At 48.0% G+C, this 18,822-nt stretch overlaps 28 non-coding genes across 28 annotated transcripts; all 28 read right to left on the bottom strand.

Moving 5' to 3' along the window:
- Window positions 1-831: 831 nt before the first annotated feature.
- Trnas-aga (transfer RNA serine (anticodon AGA)) lies at window positions 832-913 on the bottom strand. Its single transcript has one exon. It is a non-coding gene; the product is annotated as a tRNA-Ser (tRNA).
- Window positions 914-2,377: 1,464 nt separating this feature from the next.
- Trnas-aga (transfer RNA serine (anticodon AGA)) lies at window positions 2,378-2,459 on the bottom strand. Its single transcript has one exon. It is a non-coding gene; the product is annotated as a tRNA-Ser (tRNA).
- A 1,465-nt stretch (window positions 2,460-3,924) lies between these two features.
- Window positions 3,925-4,006, bottom strand: Trnas-aga (transfer RNA serine (anticodon AGA)). Its single transcript has one exon. It is a non-coding gene; the product is annotated as a tRNA-Ser (tRNA).
- A 434-nt stretch (window positions 4,007-4,440) lies between these two features.
- Trnas-aga (transfer RNA serine (anticodon AGA)) lies at window positions 4,441-4,522 on the bottom strand. The gene has a single exon. It is a non-coding gene; the product is annotated as a tRNA-Ser (tRNA).
- Window positions 4,523-4,959: 437 nt separating this feature from the next.
- On the bottom strand, window positions 4,960-5,040 carry Trnas-aga (transfer RNA serine (anticodon AGA)). Its single transcript has one exon. It is a non-coding gene; the product is annotated as a tRNA-Ser (tRNA).
- Window positions 5,041-5,473: 433 nt separating this feature from the next.
- Window positions 5,474-5,555, bottom strand: Trnas-aga (transfer RNA serine (anticodon AGA)). Its single transcript has one exon. It is a non-coding gene; the product is annotated as a tRNA-Ser (tRNA).
- A 949-nt stretch (window positions 5,556-6,504) lies between these two features.
- Trnas-aga (transfer RNA serine (anticodon AGA)) lies at window positions 6,505-6,586 on the bottom strand. The gene has a single exon. It is a non-coding gene; the product is annotated as a tRNA-Ser (tRNA).
- Window positions 6,587-7,020: 434 nt separating this feature from the next.
- On the bottom strand, window positions 7,021-7,102 carry Trnas-aga (transfer RNA serine (anticodon AGA)). The gene has a single exon. It is a non-coding gene; the product is annotated as a tRNA-Ser (tRNA).
- A 437-nt stretch (window positions 7,103-7,539) lies between these two features.
- Window positions 7,540-7,620, bottom strand: Trnas-aga (transfer RNA serine (anticodon AGA)). Its single transcript has one exon. It is a non-coding gene; the product is annotated as a tRNA-Ser (tRNA).
- Window positions 7,621-8,053: 433 nt separating this feature from the next.
- On the bottom strand, window positions 8,054-8,135 carry Trnas-aga (transfer RNA serine (anticodon AGA)). The gene has a single exon. It is a non-coding gene; the product is annotated as a tRNA-Ser (tRNA).
- A 433-nt stretch (window positions 8,136-8,568) lies between these two features.
- Trnas-aga (transfer RNA serine (anticodon AGA)) lies at window positions 8,569-8,650 on the bottom strand. The gene has a single exon. It is a non-coding gene; the product is annotated as a tRNA-Ser (tRNA).
- Window positions 8,651-9,083: 433 nt separating this feature from the next.
- On the bottom strand, window positions 9,084-9,165 carry Trnas-aga (transfer RNA serine (anticodon AGA)). Its single transcript has one exon. It is a non-coding gene; the product is annotated as a tRNA-Ser (tRNA).
- Window positions 9,166-9,598: 433 nt separating this feature from the next.
- Trnas-aga (transfer RNA serine (anticodon AGA)) lies at window positions 9,599-9,680 on the bottom strand. The gene has a single exon. It is a non-coding gene; the product is annotated as a tRNA-Ser (tRNA).
- A 437-nt stretch (window positions 9,681-10,117) lies between these two features.
- Trnas-aga (transfer RNA serine (anticodon AGA)) lies at window positions 10,118-10,199 on the bottom strand. Its single transcript has one exon. It is a non-coding gene; the product is annotated as a tRNA-Ser (tRNA).
- Window positions 10,200-11,146: 947 nt separating this feature from the next.
- Trnas-aga (transfer RNA serine (anticodon AGA)) lies at window positions 11,147-11,228 on the bottom strand. Its single transcript has one exon. It is a non-coding gene; the product is annotated as a tRNA-Ser (tRNA).
- Window positions 11,229-11,661: 433 nt separating this feature from the next.
- Window positions 11,662-11,743, bottom strand: Trnas-aga (transfer RNA serine (anticodon AGA)). Its single transcript has one exon. It is a non-coding gene; the product is annotated as a tRNA-Ser (tRNA).
- A 433-nt stretch (window positions 11,744-12,176) lies between these two features.
- Window positions 12,177-12,258, bottom strand: Trnas-aga (transfer RNA serine (anticodon AGA)). Its single transcript has one exon. It is a non-coding gene; the product is annotated as a tRNA-Ser (tRNA).
- A 433-nt stretch (window positions 12,259-12,691) lies between these two features.
- Window positions 12,692-12,773, bottom strand: Trnas-aga (transfer RNA serine (anticodon AGA)). Its single transcript has one exon. It is a non-coding gene; the product is annotated as a tRNA-Ser (tRNA).
- Window positions 12,774-13,205: 432 nt separating this feature from the next.
- Window positions 13,206-13,287, bottom strand: Trnas-aga (transfer RNA serine (anticodon AGA)). The gene has a single exon. It is a non-coding gene; the product is annotated as a tRNA-Ser (tRNA).
- A 948-nt stretch (window positions 13,288-14,235) lies between these two features.
- Window positions 14,236-14,317, bottom strand: Trnas-aga (transfer RNA serine (anticodon AGA)). The gene has a single exon. It is a non-coding gene; the product is annotated as a tRNA-Ser (tRNA).
- Window positions 14,318-14,750: 433 nt separating this feature from the next.
- On the bottom strand, window positions 14,751-14,832 carry Trnas-aga (transfer RNA serine (anticodon AGA)). The gene has a single exon. It is a non-coding gene; the product is annotated as a tRNA-Ser (tRNA).
- Window positions 14,833-15,265: 433 nt separating this feature from the next.
- Trnas-aga (transfer RNA serine (anticodon AGA)) lies at window positions 15,266-15,347 on the bottom strand. Its single transcript has one exon. It is a non-coding gene; the product is annotated as a tRNA-Ser (tRNA).
- Window positions 15,348-15,780: 433 nt separating this feature from the next.
- On the bottom strand, window positions 15,781-15,862 carry Trnas-aga (transfer RNA serine (anticodon AGA)). Its single transcript has one exon. It is a non-coding gene; the product is annotated as a tRNA-Ser (tRNA).
- Window positions 15,863-16,295: 433 nt separating this feature from the next.
- Trnas-aga (transfer RNA serine (anticodon AGA)) lies at window positions 16,296-16,377 on the bottom strand. Its single transcript has one exon. It is a non-coding gene; the product is annotated as a tRNA-Ser (tRNA).
- Window positions 16,378-16,810: 433 nt separating this feature from the next.
- On the bottom strand, window positions 16,811-16,892 carry Trnas-aga (transfer RNA serine (anticodon AGA)). The gene has a single exon. It is a non-coding gene; the product is annotated as a tRNA-Ser (tRNA).
- A 433-nt stretch (window positions 16,893-17,325) lies between these two features.
- Window positions 17,326-17,407, bottom strand: Trnas-aga (transfer RNA serine (anticodon AGA)). The gene has a single exon. It is a non-coding gene; the product is annotated as a tRNA-Ser (tRNA).
- A 433-nt stretch (window positions 17,408-17,840) lies between these two features.
- Trnas-aga (transfer RNA serine (anticodon AGA)) lies at window positions 17,841-17,922 on the bottom strand. Its single transcript has one exon. It is a non-coding gene; the product is annotated as a tRNA-Ser (tRNA).
- A 433-nt stretch (window positions 17,923-18,355) lies between these two features.
- On the bottom strand, window positions 18,356-18,437 carry Trnas-aga (transfer RNA serine (anticodon AGA)). The gene has a single exon. It is a non-coding gene; the product is annotated as a tRNA-Ser (tRNA).
- Between the last annotated feature and the right edge of the window lie 385 nt (window positions 18,438-18,822).

The raw sequence follows: 18,822 nt of genomic DNA, 5'->3' as shown, positions 1-18,822 counted from the left end.
TCTCCCACTTGTACAAAGCAAGACAAACTGGCTCATCTTCAAGACAATGGCTGTATTCTAACCACCCTGTATGTATTCTGGCCTACACCTGTCTCTTGCAGTAAATAATCTTGTGCCCAGTGGAATATACTTTGCATGCATGCATGCACCCGAGACCAGCCACCTGCACTGTGTTCGAGTTACCCGTGGAAGACGAGTCTGTTGGTATGCCATTCTCGTGGCAGCTGATGTGTGCCACAACTGTGTACAGCTTGGGTACTCTTCAGGCGCAAAAAACGAAGGAAACATGTCACAAAACAGTTGTGAAAAAGAATGCGTCGTCGGCATGGTTTCGAACCTGCGCGGGAAGATCCCAATAGATTTCTAGTCTATCGCCTTAACCACTCGGCCACGACGACCGTTGCTGTCAGATGTGGGAAACATGCCTCTGGTCTATGCAAACTAACTTCTCCACACGCTCCAAAATATGTCAGGCCCAAGTAACATTCCTTAACACATACAAACTCCAACCTCTACTCTCCCACTTGTACAAAGTAAGACAAACTGGCTCATCTTCAAGACAATGGCTGTATTCTAACCACCCTGTATGTATTCTGGCCTACACCTGTCTCTTGCAGTAAATAATCTTGTGCCCAGTGGAATATACTTTGCATGCATGCATGCACCCGAGACCAGCCACCTGCACTGTGTTCGAGTTACCCGTGGAAGACGAGTCTGTTGGCATGCCATTCTCGTGGCAGCTGATGTGTGCCACAACTGTGTACAGCTTGGGTACTCTTCAGGCGCAAAAAACGAAGGAAACATGTCACAAAACAGTTGTGAAAAAGAATGCGTCGTCGGCAGGATTCGAACCTGCGCGGGAAGATCCCAATAGATTTCTAGTCTATCGCCTTAACCACTCGGCCACGACGACCGTTGCTGTCAGATGTGGGAAACATGCCTCTGGTCTATGCAAACTAACTTCTCCACACGCTCCAAAATATGTCAGGCCCAAGTAACATTCCTTAACACATACAAACTCCAACCTCTACTCTCCCACTTGTACAAAGCAAGACAAACTGGCTCATCTTCAAGACAATGGCTGTATTCTAACCACCCTGTATGTATTCTGGCCTACACCTGTCTCTTGCAGTAAATAATCTTGTGCCCAGTGGAATATACTTTGCATGCATGCATGCACCCGAGACCAGCCACCTGCACTGTGTTCGAGTTACCCGTGGAAGACGAGTCTGTTGGCATGCCATTCTCGTGGCAGCTGATGTGTGCCACAACTGTGTACAGCTTGGGTACTCTTCAGGCGCAAAAAGCCAAGGAAACATGTCACAAAACAGTTGTGAAAAAGAATGCGTCGTCGGCATGGTTTCGAACCTGCGCGGGAAGATCCCAATAGATTTCTAGTCTATCGCCTTAACCACTCGGCCACGACGACCGTTGCTGTCAGATGTGGGAAACATGCCTCTGGTCTATGCAAACTAACTTCTCCACACGCTCCCAAATATGTCAGGCCCAAGTAACATTCCTTAACACATACAAACTCCAACCTCTACTCTCCCACTTGTACAAAGTAAGACAAACTGGCTCATCTTCAAGACAATGGCTGTATTCTAACCACCCTGTATGTATTCTGGCCTACACCTGTCTCTTGCAGTAAATAATCTTGTGCCCAGTGGAATATACTTTGCATGCATGCATGCACCCGAGACCAGCCACCTGCACTGTGTTCGAGTTACCCGTGGAAGACGAGTCTGTTGGCATGCCATTCTCGTGGCAGCTGATGTGTGCCACAACTGTGTACAGCTTGGGTACTCTTCAGGCGCAAAAAACGAAGGAAAGATGTCACAAAACAGTTGTGAAAAAGAATGCGTCGTCGGCTGGATTCGAACCTGCGCGGGAAGATCCCAATAGATTTCTAGTCTATCGCCTTAACCACTCGGCCACGACGACCGTTGCTGTCAGATGTGGGAAACATGCCTCTGGTCTATGCAAACTAACTTCTCCACACGCTCCAAAATATGTCAGGCCCAAGTAACATTCCTTAACACATACAAACTCCAACCTCTACTCTCCCACTTGTACAAAGTAAGACAAACTGGCTCATCTTCAAGACAATGGCTGTATTCTAACCACCCTGTATGTATTCTGGCCTACACCTGTCTCTTGCAGTAAATAATCTTGTGCCCAGTGGAATATACTTTGCATGCATGCATGCACCCGACACCAGCCACCTGCACTGTGTTCGAGTTACCCGTGGAAGACGAGTCTGTTGGCATGCCATTCTCGTGGCAGCTGATGTGTGCCACAACTGTGTACAGCTTGGGTACTCTTCAGGCGCAAAAACCGAAGGAAACATGTCACAAAACAGTTGTGAAAAAGAATGCGTCGTCGGCAGGATTCGAACCTGCGCGGGAAGATCCCAATAGATTTCTAGTCTATCGCCTTAACCACTCGGCCACGACGACCGTTGCTGTCAGATGTGGGAAACATGCCTCTGGTCTATGCAAACTAACTTCTCCACACGCTCCAAAATATGTCAGGCCCAAGTAACATTCCTTAACACATACAAACTCCAACCTCTGCTCTCCCACTTGTACAAAGCAAGACAAACTGGCTCATCTTCAAGACAATGGCTGTATTCTAACCACCCTGTATGTATTCTGGCCTACACCTGTCTCTTGCAGTAAATAATCTTGTGCCCAGTGGAATATACTTTGCATGCATGCATGCACCCGAGACCAGCCACCTGCACTGTGTTCGAGTTACCCGTGGAAGACGAGTCTGTTGGTATGCCATTCTCGTGGCAGCTGATGTGTGCCACAACTGTGTACAGCTTGGGTACTCTTCAGGCGCAAAAAACGAAGGAAACATGTCACAAAACAGTTGTGAAAAAGAATGCGTCGTCGGCATGGTTTCGAACCTGCGCGGGAAGATCCCAATAGATTTCTAGTCTATCGCCTTAACCACTCGGCCACGACGACCGTTGCTGTCAGATGTGGGAAACATGCCTCTGGTCTATGCAAACTAACTTCTCCACACGCTCCAAAATATGTCAGGCCCAAGTAACATTCCTTAACACATACAAACTCCAACCTCTACTCTCCCACTTGTACAAAGTAAGACAAACTGGCTCATCTTCAAGACAATGGCTGTATTCTAACCACCCTGTATGTATTCTGGCCTACACCTGTCTCTTGCAGTAAATAATCTTGTGCCCAGTGGAATATACTTTGCATGCATGCATGCACCCGAGACCAGCCACCTGCACTGTGTTCGAGTTACCCGTGGAAGACGAGTCTGTTGGCATGCCATTCTCGTGGCAGCTGATGTGTGCCACAACTGTGTACAGCTTGGGTACTCTTCAGGCGCAAAAAACGAAGGAAACATGTCACAAAACAGTTGTGAAAAAGAATGCGTCGTCGGCATGGTTTCGAACCTGCGCGGGAAGATCCCAATAGATTTCTAGTCTATCGCCTTAACCACTCGGCCACGACGACCGTTGCTGTCAGATGTGGGAAACATGCCTCTGGTCTATGCAAACTAACTTCTCCACACGCTCCAAAATATGTCAGGCCCAAGTAACATTCCTTAACACATACAAACTCCAACCTCTACTCTCCCACTTGTACAAAGCAAGACAAACTGGCTCATCTTCAAGACAATGGCTGTATTCTAACCACCCTGTATGTATTCTGGCCTACACCTGTCTCTTGCAGTAAATAATCTTGTGCCCAGTGGAATATACTTTGCATGCATGCATGCACCCGAGACCAGCCACCTGCACTGTGTTCGAGTTACCCGTGGAAGACGAGTCTGTTGGCATGCCATTCTCGTGGCAGCTGATGTGTGCCACAACTGTGTACAGCTTGGGTACTCTTCAGGCGCAAAAAACGAAGGAAACATGTCACAAAACAGTTGTGAAAAAGAATGCGTCGTCGGCAGGATTCGAACCTGCGCGGGAAGATCCCAATAGATTTCTAGTCTATCGCCTTAACCACTCGGCCACGACGACCGATGCTGTCCGATGTGGGAAACATGCCTCTGGTCTATGCAAACTAACTTCTCCACACGCTCCAAAATATGTCAGGCCCAAGTAACATTCCTTAACACATACAAACTCCAACCTCTACTCTCCCACTTGTACAAAGCAAGACAAACTGGCTCATCTTCAAGACAATGGCTGTATTCTAACCACCCTGTATGTATTCTGGCCTACACCTGTCTCTTGCAGTAAATAATCTTGTGCCCAGTGGAATATACTTTGCATGCATGCATGCACCCGAGACCAGCCACCTGCACTGTGTTCGAGTTACCCGTGGAAGACGAGTCTGTTGGCATGCCATTCTCGTGGCAGCTGATGTGTGCCACAACTGTGTACAGCTTGGGTACTCTTCAGGCGCAAAAAAACGAAGGAAACATGTCACAAAACAGTTGTGAAAAAGAATGCGTCGTCGGCAGGATTCGAACCTGCGCGGGAAGATCCCAATAGATTTCTAGTCTATCGCCTTAACCACTCGGCCACGACGACCGTTGCTGTCAGATGTGGGAAACATGCCTCTGGTCTATGCAAACTAACTTCTCCACACGCTCCAAAATATCTCAGGCCCAAGTAACATTCCTTAACACATACAAACTCCAACCTCTACTCTCCCCCTTGTACAAAGCAAGACAAACTGGCTCATCTTCAAGACAATGGCTGTATTCTAACCACCCTGTATGTATTCTGGCCTACACCTGTCTCTTGCAGTAAATAATCTTGTGCCCAGTGGAATATACTTTGCATGCATGCATGCATGCACCCGAGACCAGCCACCTGCACTGTGTTCGAGTTACCCGTGGAAGACGAGTCTGTTGGCATGCCATTCTCGTGGCAGCTGATGTGTGCCACAACTGTGTACAGCTTGGGTACTCTTCAGGCGCAAAAAACGAAGGAAACATGTCACAAAACAGTTGTGAAAAAGAATGCGTCGTCGGCAGGATTCGAACCTGCGCGGAAGATCCCAATAGATTTCTAGTCTATCGCCTTAACCACTCGGCCACGACGACCGTTGCTGTCAGATGTGGGAAACATGCCTCTGGTCTATGTAAACTAACTTCTCCACACGCTCCAAAATATGTCAGGCCCAAGTAACATTCCTTAACACATACAAACTCCAACCTCTACTCTCCCACTTGTACAAAGCAAGACAAACTGGCTCATCTTCAAGACAATGGCTGTATTCTAACCACCCTGTATGTATTCTGGCCTACACCTGTCTCTTGCAGTAAATAATCTTGTGCCCAGTGGAATATACTTTGCATGCATGCATGCACCCGAGACCAGCCACCTGCACTGTGTTCGAGTTACCCGTGGAAGACGAGTCTGTTGGCATGCCATTCTCGTGGCAGCTGATGTGTGCCACAACTGTGTACAGCTTGGGTACTCTTCAGGCGCAAAAAACGAAGGAAAGATGTCACAAAACAGTTGTGAAAAAGAATGCGTCGTCGGCAGGATTCGAACCTGCGCGGGAAGATCCCAATAGATTTCTAGTCTATCGCCTTAACCACTCGGCCACGACGACCGTTGCTGTCAGATGTGGGAAACATGCCTCTGGTCTATGCAAACTAACTTCTCCACACGCTCCAAAATATGTCAGGCCCAAGTAACATTCCTTAACACATACAAACTCCAACCTCTACTCTCCCACTTGTACAAAGCAAGACAAACTGGCTCATCTTCAAGACAATGGCTGTATTCTAACCACCCTGTATGTATTCTGGCCTACACCTGTCTCTTGCAGTAAATAATCTTGTGCCCAGTGGAATATACTTTGCATGCATGCATGCACCCGAGACCAGCCACCTGCACTGTGTTCGAGTTACCCGTGGAAGACGAGTCTGTTGGCATGCCATTCTCGTGGCAGCTGATGTGTGCCACAACTGTGTACAGCTTGGGTACTCTTCAGGCGCAAAAAACGAAGGAAACATGTCACAAAACAGTTGTGAAAAAGAATGCGTCGTCGGCATGGTTTCGAACCTGCGCGGGAAGATCCCAATAGATTTCTAGTCTATCGCCTTAACCACTCGGCCACGACGACCGTTGCTGTCAGATGTGGGAAACATGCCTCTGGTCTATGCAAACTAACTTCTCCACACGCTCCAAAATATGTCAGGCCCAAGTAACATTCCTTAACACATACAAACTCCAACCTCTACTCTCCCACTTGTACAAAGCAAGACAAACTGGCTCATCTTCAAGACAATGGCTGTATTCTAACCACCCTGTATGTATTCTGGCCTACACCTGTCTCTTGCAGTAAATAATCTTGTGCCCAGTGGAATATACTTTGCATGCATGCATGCACCCGAGACCAGCCACCTGCACTGTGTTCGAGTTACCCGTGGAAGACGAGTCTGTTGGCATGCCATTCTCGTGGCAGCTGATGTGTGCCACAACTGTGTACAGCTTGGGTACTCTTCAGGCGCAAAAAACGAAGGAAACATGTCACAAAACAGTTGTGAAAAAGAATGCGTCGTCGGCAGGATTCGAACCTGCGCGGGAAGATCCCAATAGATTTCTAGTCTATCGCCTTAACCACTCGGCCACGACGACCGATGCTGTCCGATGTGGGAAACATGCCTCTGGTCTATGCAAACTAACTTCTCCACACGCTCCAAAATATGTCAGGCCCAAGTAACATTCCTTAACACATACAAACTCCAACCTCTACTCTCCCACTTGTACAAAGCAAGACAAACTGGCTCATCTTCAAGACAATGGCTGTATTCTAACCACCCTGTATGTATTCTGGCCTACACCTGTCTCTTGCAGTAAATAATCTTGTGCCCAGTGGAATATACTTTGCATGCATGCATGCACCCGAGACCAGCCACCTGCACTGTGTTCGAGTTACCCGTGGAAGACGAGTCTGTTGGCATGCCATTCTCGTGGCAGCTGATGTGTGCCACAACTGTGTACAGCTTGGGTACTCTTCAGGCGCAAAAAAACGAAGGAAACATGTCACAAAACAGTTGTGAAAAAGAATGCGTCGTCGGCAGGATTCGAACCTGCGCGGGAAGATCCCAATAGATTTCTAGTCTATCGCCTTAACCACTCGGCCACGACGACCGTTGCTGTCAGATGTGGGAAACATGCCTCTGGTCTATGCAAACTAACTTCTCCACACGCTCCAAAATATCTCAGGCCCAAGTAACATTCCTTAACACATACAAACTCCAACCTCTACTCTCCCCCTTGTACAAAGCAAGACAAACTGGCTCATCTTCAAGACAATGGCTGTATTCTAACCACCCTGTATGTATTCTGGCCTACACCTGTCTCTTGCAGTAAATAATCTTGTGCCCAGTGGAATATACTTTGCATGCATGCATGCATGCACCCGAGACCAGCCACCTGCACTGTGTTCGAGTTACCCGTGGAAGACGAGTCTGTTGGCATGCCATTCTCGTGGCAGCTGATGTGTGCCACAACTGTGTACAGCTTGGGTACTCTTCAGGCGCAAAAAACGAAGGAAACATGTCACAAAACAGTTGTGAAAAAGAATGCGTCGTCGGCAGGATTCGAACCTGCGCGGAAGATCCCAATAGATTTCTAGTCTATCGCCTTAACCACTCGGCCACGACGACCGTTGCTGTCAGATGTGGGAAACATGCCTCTGGTCTATGTAAACTAACTTCTCCACACGCTCCAAAATATGTCAGGCCCAAGTAACATTCCTTAACACATACAAACTCCAACCTCTACTCTCCCACTTGTACAAAGCAAGACAAACTGGCTCATCTTCAAGACAATGGCTGTATTCTAACCACCCTGTATGTATTCTGGCCTACACCTGTCTCTTGCAGTAAATAATCTTGTGCCCAGTGGAATATACTTTGCATGCATGCATGCACCCGAGACCAGCCACCTGCACTGTGTTCGAGTTACCCGTGGAAGACGAGTCTGTTGGCATGCCATTCTCGTGGCAGCTGATGTGTGCCACAACTGTGTACAGCTTGGGTACTCTTCAGGCGCAAAAAACGAAGGAAAGATGTCACAAAACAGTTGTGAAAAAGAATGCGTCGTCGGCAGGATTCGAACCTGCGCGGGAAGATCCCAATAGATTTCTAGTCTATCGCCTTAACCACTCGGCCACGACGACCGTTGCTGTCAGATGTGGGAAACATGCCTCTGGTCTATGCAAACTAACTTCTCCACACGCTCCAAAATATGTCAGGCCCAAGTAACATTCCTTAACACATACAAACTCCAACCTCTACTCTCCCACTTGTACAAAGCAAGACAAACTGGCTCATCTTCAAGACAATGGCTGTATTCTAACCACCCTGTATGTATTCTGGCCTACACCTGTCTCTTGCAGTAAATAATCTTGTGCCCAGTGGAATATACTTTGCATGCATGCATGCACCCGAGACCAGCCACCTGCACTGTGTTCGAGTTACCCGTGGAAGACGAGTCTGTTGGCATGCCATTCTCGTGGCAGCTGATGTGTGCCACAACTGTGTACAGCTTGGGTACTCTTCAGGCGCAAAAAACGAAGGAAACATGTCACAAAACAGTTGTGAAAAAGAATGCGTCGTCGGCAGGATTCGAACCTGCGCGGGAAGATCCCAATAGATTTCTAGTCTATCGCCTTAACCACTCGGCCACGACGACCGTTGCTGTCAGATGTGGGAAACATGCCTCTGGTCTATGCAAACTAACTTCTCCACACGCTCCAAAATATGTCAGGCCCAAGTAACATTCCTTAACACATACAAACTCCAACCTCTACTCTCCCACTTGTACAAAGCAAGACAAACTGGCTCATCTTCAAGACAATGGCTGTATTCTAACCACCCTGTATGTATTCTGGCCTACACCTGTCTCTTGCAGTAAATAATCTTGTGCCCAGTGGAATATACTTTGCATGCATGCATGCACCCGAGACCAGCCACCTGCACTGTGTTCGAGTTACCCGTGGAAGACGAGTCTGTTGGCATGCCATTCTCGTGGCAGCTGATGTGTGCCACAACTGTGTACAGCTTGGGTACTCTTCAGGCGCAAAAAACGAAGGAAACATGTCACAAAACAGTTGTGAAAAAGAATGCGTCGTCGGCAGGATTCGAACCTGCGCGGGAAGATCCCAATAGATTTCTAGTCTATCGCCTTAACCACTCGGCCACGACGACCGTTGCTGTCCGATGTGGGAAACATGCCTCTGGTCTATGCAAACTAACTTCTCCACACGCTCCAAAATATGTCAGGCCCAAGTAACATTCCTTAACACATACAAACTCCAACCTCTACTCTCCCACTTGTACAAAGCAAGACAAACTGGCTCATCTTCAAGACAATGGCTGTATTCTAACCACCCTGTATGTATTCTGGCCTACACCTGTCTCTTGCAGTAAATAATCTTGTGCCCAGTGGAATATACTTTGCATGCATGCATGCACCCGAGACCAGCCACCTGCACTGTGTTCGAGTTACCCGTGGAAGACGAGTCTGTTGGCATGCCATTCTCGTGGCAGCTGATGTGTGCCACAACTGTGTACAGCTTGGGTACTCTTCAGGCGCAAAAAACGAAGGAAACATGTCACAAAACAGTTGTGAAAAAGAATGCGTCGTCGGCAGGATTCGAACCTGCGCGGGAAGATCCCAATAGATTTCTAGTCTATCGCCTTAACCACTCGGCCACGACGACCGTTGCTGTCAGATGTGGGAAACATGCCTCTGGTCTATGCAAACTAACTTCTCCACACGCTCCAAAATATGTCAGGCCCAAGTAACATTCCTTAACACATACAAACTCCAACCTCTACTCTCCCCCTTGTACAAAGCAAGACAAACTGGCTCATCTTCAAGACAATGGCTGTATTCTAACCACCCTGTATGTATTCTGGCCTACACCTGTCTCTTGCAGTAAATAATCTTGTGCCCAGTGGAATATACTTTGCATGCATGCATGCATGCACCCGAGACCAGCCACCTGCACTGTGTTCGAGTTACCCGTGGAAGACGAGTCTGTTGGCATGCCATTCTCGTGGCAGCTGATGTGTGCCACAACTGTGTACAGCTTGGGTACTCTTCAGGCGCAAAAAACGAAGGAAACATGTCACAAAACAGTTGTGAAAAAGAATGCGTCGTCGGCAGGATTCGAACCTGCGCGGGAAGATCCCAATAGATTTCTAGTCTATCGCCTTAACCACTCGGCCACGACGACCGTTGCTGTCAGATGTGGGAAACATGCCTCTGGTCTATGCAAACTAACTTCTCCACACGCTCCAAAATATGTCAGGCCCAAGTAACATTCCTTAACACATACAAACTCCAACCTCTACTCTCCCACTTGTACAAAGCAAGACAAACTGGCTCATCTTCAAGACAATGGCTGTATTCTAACCACCCTGTATGTATTCTGGCCTACACCTGTCTCTTGCAGTAAATAATCTTGTGCCAAGTGGAATATACTTTGCATGCATGCATGCACCCGAGACCAGCCACCTGCACTGTGTTCGAGTTACCCGTGGAAGACGAGTCTGTTGGCATGCCATTCTCGTGGCAGCTGATGTGTGCCACAACTGTGTACAGCTTGGGTACTCTTCAGGCGCAAAAAACGAAGGAAACATGTCACAAAACAGTTGTGAAAAAGAATGCGTCGTCGGCAGGATTCGAACCTGCGCGGGAAGATCCCAATAGATTTCTAGTCTGTCGCCTTAACCACTCGGCCACGACGACCGTTGCTGTCAGATGTGGGAAACATGCCTCTGGTCTATGTAAACTAACTTCTCCACACGCTCCAAAATATGTCAGGCCCAAGTAACATTCCTTAACACATACAAACTCCAACCTCTACTCTCCCACTTGTACAAAGCAAGACAAACTGGCTCATCTTCAAGACAATGGCTGTATTCTAACCACCCTGTATGTATTCTGGCCTACACCTGTCTCTTGCAGTAAATAATCTTGTGTCCAGTGGAATATACTTTGCATGCATGCATGCACCCGAGACCAGCCACCTGCACTGTGTTCGAGTTACCCGTGGAAGACGAGTCTGTTGGCATGCCATTCTCGTGGCAGCTGATGTGTGCCACAACTGTGTACAGCTTGGGTACTCTTCAGGCGCAAAAAACGAAGGAAAGATGTCACAAATAGTTGTGAAAAAGAATGCGTCGTCGGCAGGATTCGAACCTGCGCGGGAAGATCCCAATAGATTTCTAGTCTATCGCCTTAACCACTCGGCCACGACGACCGTTGCTGTCAGATGTGGGAAACATGCCTCTGGTCTATGCAAACTAACTTCTCCACACGCTCCAAAATATGTCAGGCCCAAGTAACATTCCTTAACACATACAAACTCCAACCTCTACTCTCCCACTTGTACAAAGCAAGACAAACTGGCTCATCTTCAAGACAATGGCTGTATTCTAACCACCCTGTATGTATTCTGGCCTACACCTGTCTCTTGCAGTAAATAATCTTGTGCCCAGTGGAATATACTTTGCATGCATGCATGCACCCGAGACCAGCCACCTGCACTGTGTTCGAGTTACCCGTGGAAGACGAGTCTGTTGGCATGCCATTCTCGTGGCAGCTGATGTGTGCCACAACTGTGTACAGCTTGGGTACTCTTCAGGCGCAAAAAACGAAGGAAACATGTCACAAAACAGTTGTGAAAAAGAATGCGTCGTCGGCAGGATTCGAACCTGCGCGGGAAGATCCCAATAGATTTCTAGTCTATCGCCTTAACCACTCGGCCACGACGACCGTTGCTGTCAGATGTGGGAAACATGCCTCTGGTCTATGCAAACTAACTTCTCCACACGCTCCAAAATATGTCAGGCCCAAGTAACATTCCTTAACACATACAAACTCCAACCTCTACTCTCCCACTTGTACAAAGCAAGACAAACTGGCTCATCTTCAAGACAATGGCTGTATTCTAACCACCCTGTATGTATTCTGGCCTACACCTGTCTCTTGCAGTAAATAATCTTGTGCCCAGTGGAATATACTTTGCATGCATGCATGCACCCGAGACCAGCCACCTGCACTGTGTTCGAGTTACCCGTGGAAGACGAGTCTGTTGGCATGCCATTCTCGTGGCAGCTGATGTGTGCCACAACTGTGTACAGCTTGGGTACTCTTCAGGCGCAAAAAACGAAGGAAACATGTCACAAAACAGTTGTGAAAAAGAATGCGTCGTCGGCAGGATTCGAACCTGCGCGGGAAGATCCCAATAGATTTCTAGTCTATCGCCTTAACCACTCGGCCACGACGACCGTTGCTGTCAGATGTGGGAAACATGCCTCTGGTCTATGCAAACTAACTTCTCCACACGCTCCAAAATATGTCAGGCCCAAGTAACATTCCTTAACACATACAAACTCCAACCTCTACTCTCCCACTTGTACAAAGCAAGACAAACTGGCTCATCTTCAAGACAATGGCTGTATTCTAACCACCCTGTATGTATTCTGGCCTACACCTGTCTCTTGCAGTAAATAATCTTGTGCCCAGTGGAATATACTTTGCATGCATGCATGCACCCGAGACCAGCCACCTGCACTGTGTTCGAGTTACCCGTGGAAGACGAGTCTGTTGGCATGCCATTCTCGTGGCAGCTGATGTGTGCCACAACTGTGTACAGCTTGGGTACTCTTCAGGCGCAAAAAACGAAGGAAAGATGTCACAAAACAGTTGTGAAAAAGAATGCGTCGTCGGCAGGATTCGAACCTGCGCGGGAAGATCCCAATAGATTTCTAGTCTATCGCCTTAACCACTCGGCCACGACGACCGTTGCTGTCAGATGTGGGAAACATGCCTCTGGTCTATGCAAACTAACTTCTCCACACGCTCCAAAATATGTCAGGCCCAAGTAACATTCCTTAACACATACAAACTCCAACCTCTACTCTCCCACTTGTACAAAGCAAGACAAACTGGCTCATCTTCAAGACAATGGCTGTATTCTAACCACCCTGTATGTATTCTGGCCTACACCTGTCTCTTGCAGTAAATAATCTTGTGCCCAGTGGAATATACTTTGCATGCATGCATGCACCCGAGACCAGCCACCTGCACTGTGTTCGAGTTACCCGTGGAAGACGAGTCTGTTGGCATGCCATTCTCGTGGCAGCTGATGTGTGCCACAACTGTGTACAGCTTGGGTACTCTTCAGGCGCAAAAAACGAAGGAAAGATGTCAAAAATAGTTGTGAAAAAGAATGCGTCGTCGGCAGGATTCGAACCTGCGCGGGAAGATCCCAATAGATTTCTAGTCTATCGCCTTAACCACTCGGCCACGACGACCGTTGCTGTCAGATGTGGGAAACATGCCTCTGGTCTATGCAAACTAACTTCTCCACACGCTCCAAAGTATGTCAGGCCCAAGTAACATTCCTTAACACATACAAACTCCAACCTCTACTCTCCCACTTGTACAAAGCAAGACAAACTGGCTCATCTTCAAGACAATGGCTGTATTCTAACCACCCTGTATGTATTCTGGCCTACACCTGTCTCTTGCAGTAAATAATCTTGTGCCCAGTGGAATATACTTTGCATGCATGCATGCACCCGAGACCAGCCACCTGCACTGTGTTCGAGTTACCCGTGGAAGACGAGTCTGTTGGCATGCCATTCTCGTGGCAGCTGATGTGTGCCACAACTGTGTACAGCTTGGGTACTCTTCAGGCGCAAAAAACGAAGGAAACATGTCACAAAACAGTTGTGAAAAAGAATGCGTCGTCGGCAGGATTCGAACCTGCGCGGGAAGATCCCAATAGATTTCTAGTCTATCGCCTTAACCACTCCGCCACGACGACCGTTGCTGTCAGATGTGGGAAACATGCCTCTGGTCTATGCAAACTAACTTCTCCACACGCTCCAAAATATGTCAGGCCCAAGTAACATTCCTTAACACATACAAACTCCAACCTCTACTCTCCCACTTGTACAAAGCAAGACAAACTGGCTCATCTTCAAGACAATGGCTGTATTCTAACCACCCTGTATGTATTCTGGCCTACACCTGTCTCTTGCAGTAAATAATCTTGTGCCCAGTGGAATATACTTTGCATGCATGCATGCACCCGAGACCAGCCACCTGCACTGTGTTCGAGTTACCCGTGGAAGACGAGTCTGTTGGCATGCCATTCTCGTGGCAGCTGATGTGTGCCACAACTGTGTACAGCTTGGGTACTCTTCAGGCGCAAAAAACGAAGGAAACATGTCACAAAACAGTTGTGAAAAAGAATGCGTCGTCGGCAGGATTCGAACCTGCGCGGGAAGATCCCAATAGATTTCTAGTCTATCGCCTTAACCACTCGGCCACGACGACCGTTGCTGTCAGATGTGGGAAACATGCCTCTGGTCTATGCAAACTAACTTCTCCACACGCTCCAAAATATGTCAGGCCCAAGTAACATTCCTTAACACATACAAACTCCAACCTCTACTCTCCCACTTGTACAAAGCAAGACAAACTGGCTCATCTTCAAGACAATGGCTGTATTCTAACCACCCTGTATGTATTCTGGCCTACACCTGTCTCTTGCAGTAAATAATCTTGTGCCCAGTGGAATATACTTTGCATGCATGCATGCACCCGAGACCAGCCACCTGCACTGTGTTCGAGTTACCCGTGGAAGACGAGTCTGTTGGCATGCCATTCTCGTGGCAGCTGATGTGTGCCACAACTGTGTACAGCTTGGGTACTCTTCAGGCGCAAAAAACCAAGGAAAGATGTCACAAAACAGTTGTGAAAAAGAATGCGTCGTCGGCAGGATTCGAACCTGCGCGGGAAGATCCCAATAGATTTCTAGTCTATCGCCTTAACCACTCGGCCACGACGACCGTTGCTGTCAGATGTGGGAAACATGCCTCTGGTCTATGCAAACTAACTTCTCCACACGCTCCAAAATATGTCAGGCCCAAGTAACATTCCTTAACACATACAAACTCCAACCTCTACTCTCCCACTTGTACAAAGCAAGACAAACTGGCTCATCTTCAAGACAATGGCTGTATTCTAACCACCCTGTATGTATTCTGGCCTACACCTGTCTCTTGCAGTAAATAATCTTGTGCCCAGTGGAATATACTTTGCATGCATGCATGCACCCGAGACCAGCCACCTGCACTGTGTTCGAGTTACCCGTGGAAGACGAGTCTGTTGGCATGCCATTCTCGTGGCAGCTGATGTGTGCCACAACTGTGTACAGCTTGGGTACTCTTCAGGCGCAAAAAACGAAGGAAAGATGTCACAAAACAGTTGTGAAAAAGAATGCGTCGTCGGCAGGATTCGAACCTGCGCGGGAAGATCCCAATAGATTTCTAGTCTATCGCCTTAACCACTCGGCCACGACGACCGTTGCTGTCAGATGTGGGAAACATGCCTCTGGTCTATGCAAACTAACTTCTCCACACGCTCCAAAATATGTCAGGCCCAAGTAACATTCCTTAACACATACAAACTCCAACCTCTACTCTCCCACTTGTACAAAGCAAGACAAACTGGCTCATCTTCAAGACAATGGCTGTATTCTAACCACCCTGTATGTATTCTGGCCTACACCTGTCTCTTGCAGTAAATAATCTTGTGCCCAGTGGAATATACTTTGCATGCATGCATGCACCCGAGGCCAGCCACCTGCACTGTGTTCGAGTTACCCGTGGAAGACGAGTCTGTTGGCATGCCATTCTCGTGGCAGCTGATGTGTGCCACAACTGTGTACAGCTTGGGTACTCTTCAGGCGCAAAAAACGAAGGAAAGATGTCACAAAACAGTTGTGAAAAAGAATGCGTCGTCGGCAGGATTCGAACCTGCGCGGGAAGATCCCAATAGATTTCTAGTCTATCGCCTTAACCACTCGGCCACGACGACCGTTGCTGTCAGATGTGGGAAACATGCCTCTGGTCTATGCAAACTAACTTCTCCACACGCTCCAAAATATGTCAGGCCCAAGTAACATTCCTTAACACATACAAACTCCAACCTCTACTCTCCCACTTGTACAAAGCAAGACAAACTGGCTCATCTTCAAGACAATGGCTGTATTCTAACCACCCTGTATGTATTCTGGCCTACACCTGTCTCTTGCAGTAAATAATCTTGTGCCCAGTGGAATATACTTTGCATGCATGCATGCACCCGAGACCAGCCACCTGCACTGTGTTCGAGTTACCCGTGGAAGACGAGTCTGTTGGCATGCCATTCTCGTGGCAGCTGATGTGTGCCACAACTGTGTACAGCTTGGGTACTCTTCAGGCGCAAAAAACGAAGGAAACATGTCACAAAACAGTTGTGAAAAAGAATGCGTCGTCGGCAGGATTCGAACCTGCGCGGGAAGATCCCAATAGATTTCTAGTCTATCGCCTTAACCACTCGGCCACGACGACCGTTGCTGTCAGATGTGGGAAACATGCCTCTGGTCTATGCAAACTAACTTCTCCACACGCTCCAAAATATGTCAGGCCCAAGTAACATTCCTTAACACATACAAACTCCAACCTCTACTCTCCCACTTGTACAAAGCAAGACAAACTGGCTCATCTTCAAGACAATGGCTGTATTCTAACCACCCTGTATGTATTCTGGCCTACACCTGTCTCTTGCAGTAAATAATCTTGTGCCCAGTGGAATATACTTTGCATGCATGCATGCACCCGAGACCAGCCACCTGCACTGTGTTCGAGTTACCCGTGGAAGACGAGTCTGTTGGCATGCCATTCTCGTGGCAGCTGATGTGTGCCACAACTGTGTACAGCTTGGGTACTCTTCAGGCGCAAAAAACGAAGGAAAGATGTCACAAAACAGTTGTGAAAAAGAATGCGTCGTCGGCAGGATTCGAACCTGCGCGGGAAGATCCCAATAGATTTCTAGTCTATCGCCTTAACCACTCGGCCACGACGACCGTTGCTGTCAGATGTGGGAAACATGCCTCTGGTCTATGCAAACTAACTTCTCCACACGCTCCAAAATATGTCAGGCCCAAGTAACATTCCTTAACACATACAAACTCCAACCTCTACTCTCCCACTTGTACAAAGCAAGACAAACTGGCTCATCTTCAAGACAATGGCTGTATTCTAACCACCCTGTATGTATTCTGGCCTACACCTGTCTCTTGCAGTAAATAATCTTGTGCCTAGTGGAATATACTTTGCATGCATGCATGCACCCGAGACCAGCCACCTGCACTGTGTTCGAGTTACCCGTGGAAGACGAGTCTGTTGGCATGCCATTCTCGTGGCAGCTGATGTGTGCCACAACTGTGTACAGCTTGGGTACTCTTCAGGCGCAAAAAACGAAGGAAAGATGTCACAAAACAGTTGTGAAAAAGAATGCGTCGTCGGCAGGATTCGAACCTGCGCGGGAAGATCCCAATAGATTTCTAGTCTATCGCCTTAACCACTCGGCCACGACGACCGTTGCTGTCAGATGTGGGAAACATGCCTCTGGTCTATGCAAACTAACTTCTCCACACGCTCCAAAATATGTCAGGCCCAAGTAACATTCCTTAACACATACAAACTCCAACCTCTACTCTCCCACTTGTACAAAGCAAGACAAACTGGCTCATCTTCAAGACAATGGCTGTATTCTAACCACCCTGTATGTATTCTGGCCTACACCTGTCTCTTGCAGTAAATAATCTTGTGCCCAGTGGAATATACTTTGCATGCATGCATGCACCCGAGACCAGCCACCTGCACTGTGTTCGAGTTACCCGTGGAAGACGAGTCTGTTGGCATGCCATTCTCGTGGCAGCTGATGTGTGCCACAACTGTGTACAGCTTGGGTACTCTTCAGGCGCAAAAAACGAAGGAAAGATGTCACAAAACAGTTGTGAAAAAGAATGCGTCGTCGGCAGGATTCGAACCTGCGCGGGAAGATCCCAATAGATTTCTAGTCTATCGCCTTAACCACTCGGCCACGACGACCGTTGCTGTCAGATGTGGGAAACATGCCTCTGGTCTATGCAAACTAACTTCTCCACACGCTCCAAAATATGTCAGGCCCAAGTAACATTCCTTAACACATACAAACTCCAACCTCTACTCTCCCACTTGTACAAAGCAAGACAAACTGGCTCATCTTCAAGACAATGGCTGTATTCTAACCACCCTGTATGTATTCTGGCCTACACCTGTCTCTTGCAGTAAATAATCTTGTGCCCAGTGGAATATACTTTGCATGCATGCATGCACCCGAGACCAGCCACCTGCACTGTGTTCGAGTTACCCGTGGAAGACGAGTCTGTTGGCATGCCATTCTCGTGGCAGCTGATGTGTGCCACAACTGTGTACAGCTTGGGTACTCTTCAGGCGCAAAAAACGAAGGAAAGATGTCACAAAACAGTTGTGAAAAAGAATGCGTCGTCGGCAGGATTCGAACCTGCGCGGGAAGATCCCAATAGATTTCTAGTCTATCGCCTTAACCACTCGGCCACGACGACCGTTGCTGTCAGATGTGGGAAACATGCCTCTGGTCTATGCAAACTAACTTCTCCACACGCTCCAAAATATGTCAGGCCCAAGTAACATTCCTTAACACATACAAACTCCAACCTCTACTCTCCCACTTGTACAAAGCAAGACAAACTGGCTCATCTTCAAGACAATGGCTGTATTCTAACCACCCTGTATGTATTCTGGCCTACACCTGTCTCTTGCAGTAAATAATCTTGTGCCCAGTGGAATATACTTTGCATGCATGCATGCACCCGAGGCCAGCCACCTGCACTGTGTTCGAGTTACCCGTGGAAGACGAGTCTGTTGGCATGCCATTCTCGTGGCAGCTGATGTGTGCCACAACTGTGTACAGCTTGGGTACTCTTCAGG

This window comes from Haliotis asinina, chromosome 16, assembly GCF_037392515.1.
Source record: "Haliotis asinina isolate JCU_RB_2024 chromosome 16, JCU_Hal_asi_v2, whole genome shotgun sequence".
NCBI lineage: Eukaryota > Metazoa > Mollusca > Gastropoda > Lepetellida > Haliotidae > Haliotis > Haliotis asinina.
This window is presented reverse-complemented; position numbering and strand designations above follow the sequence as displayed.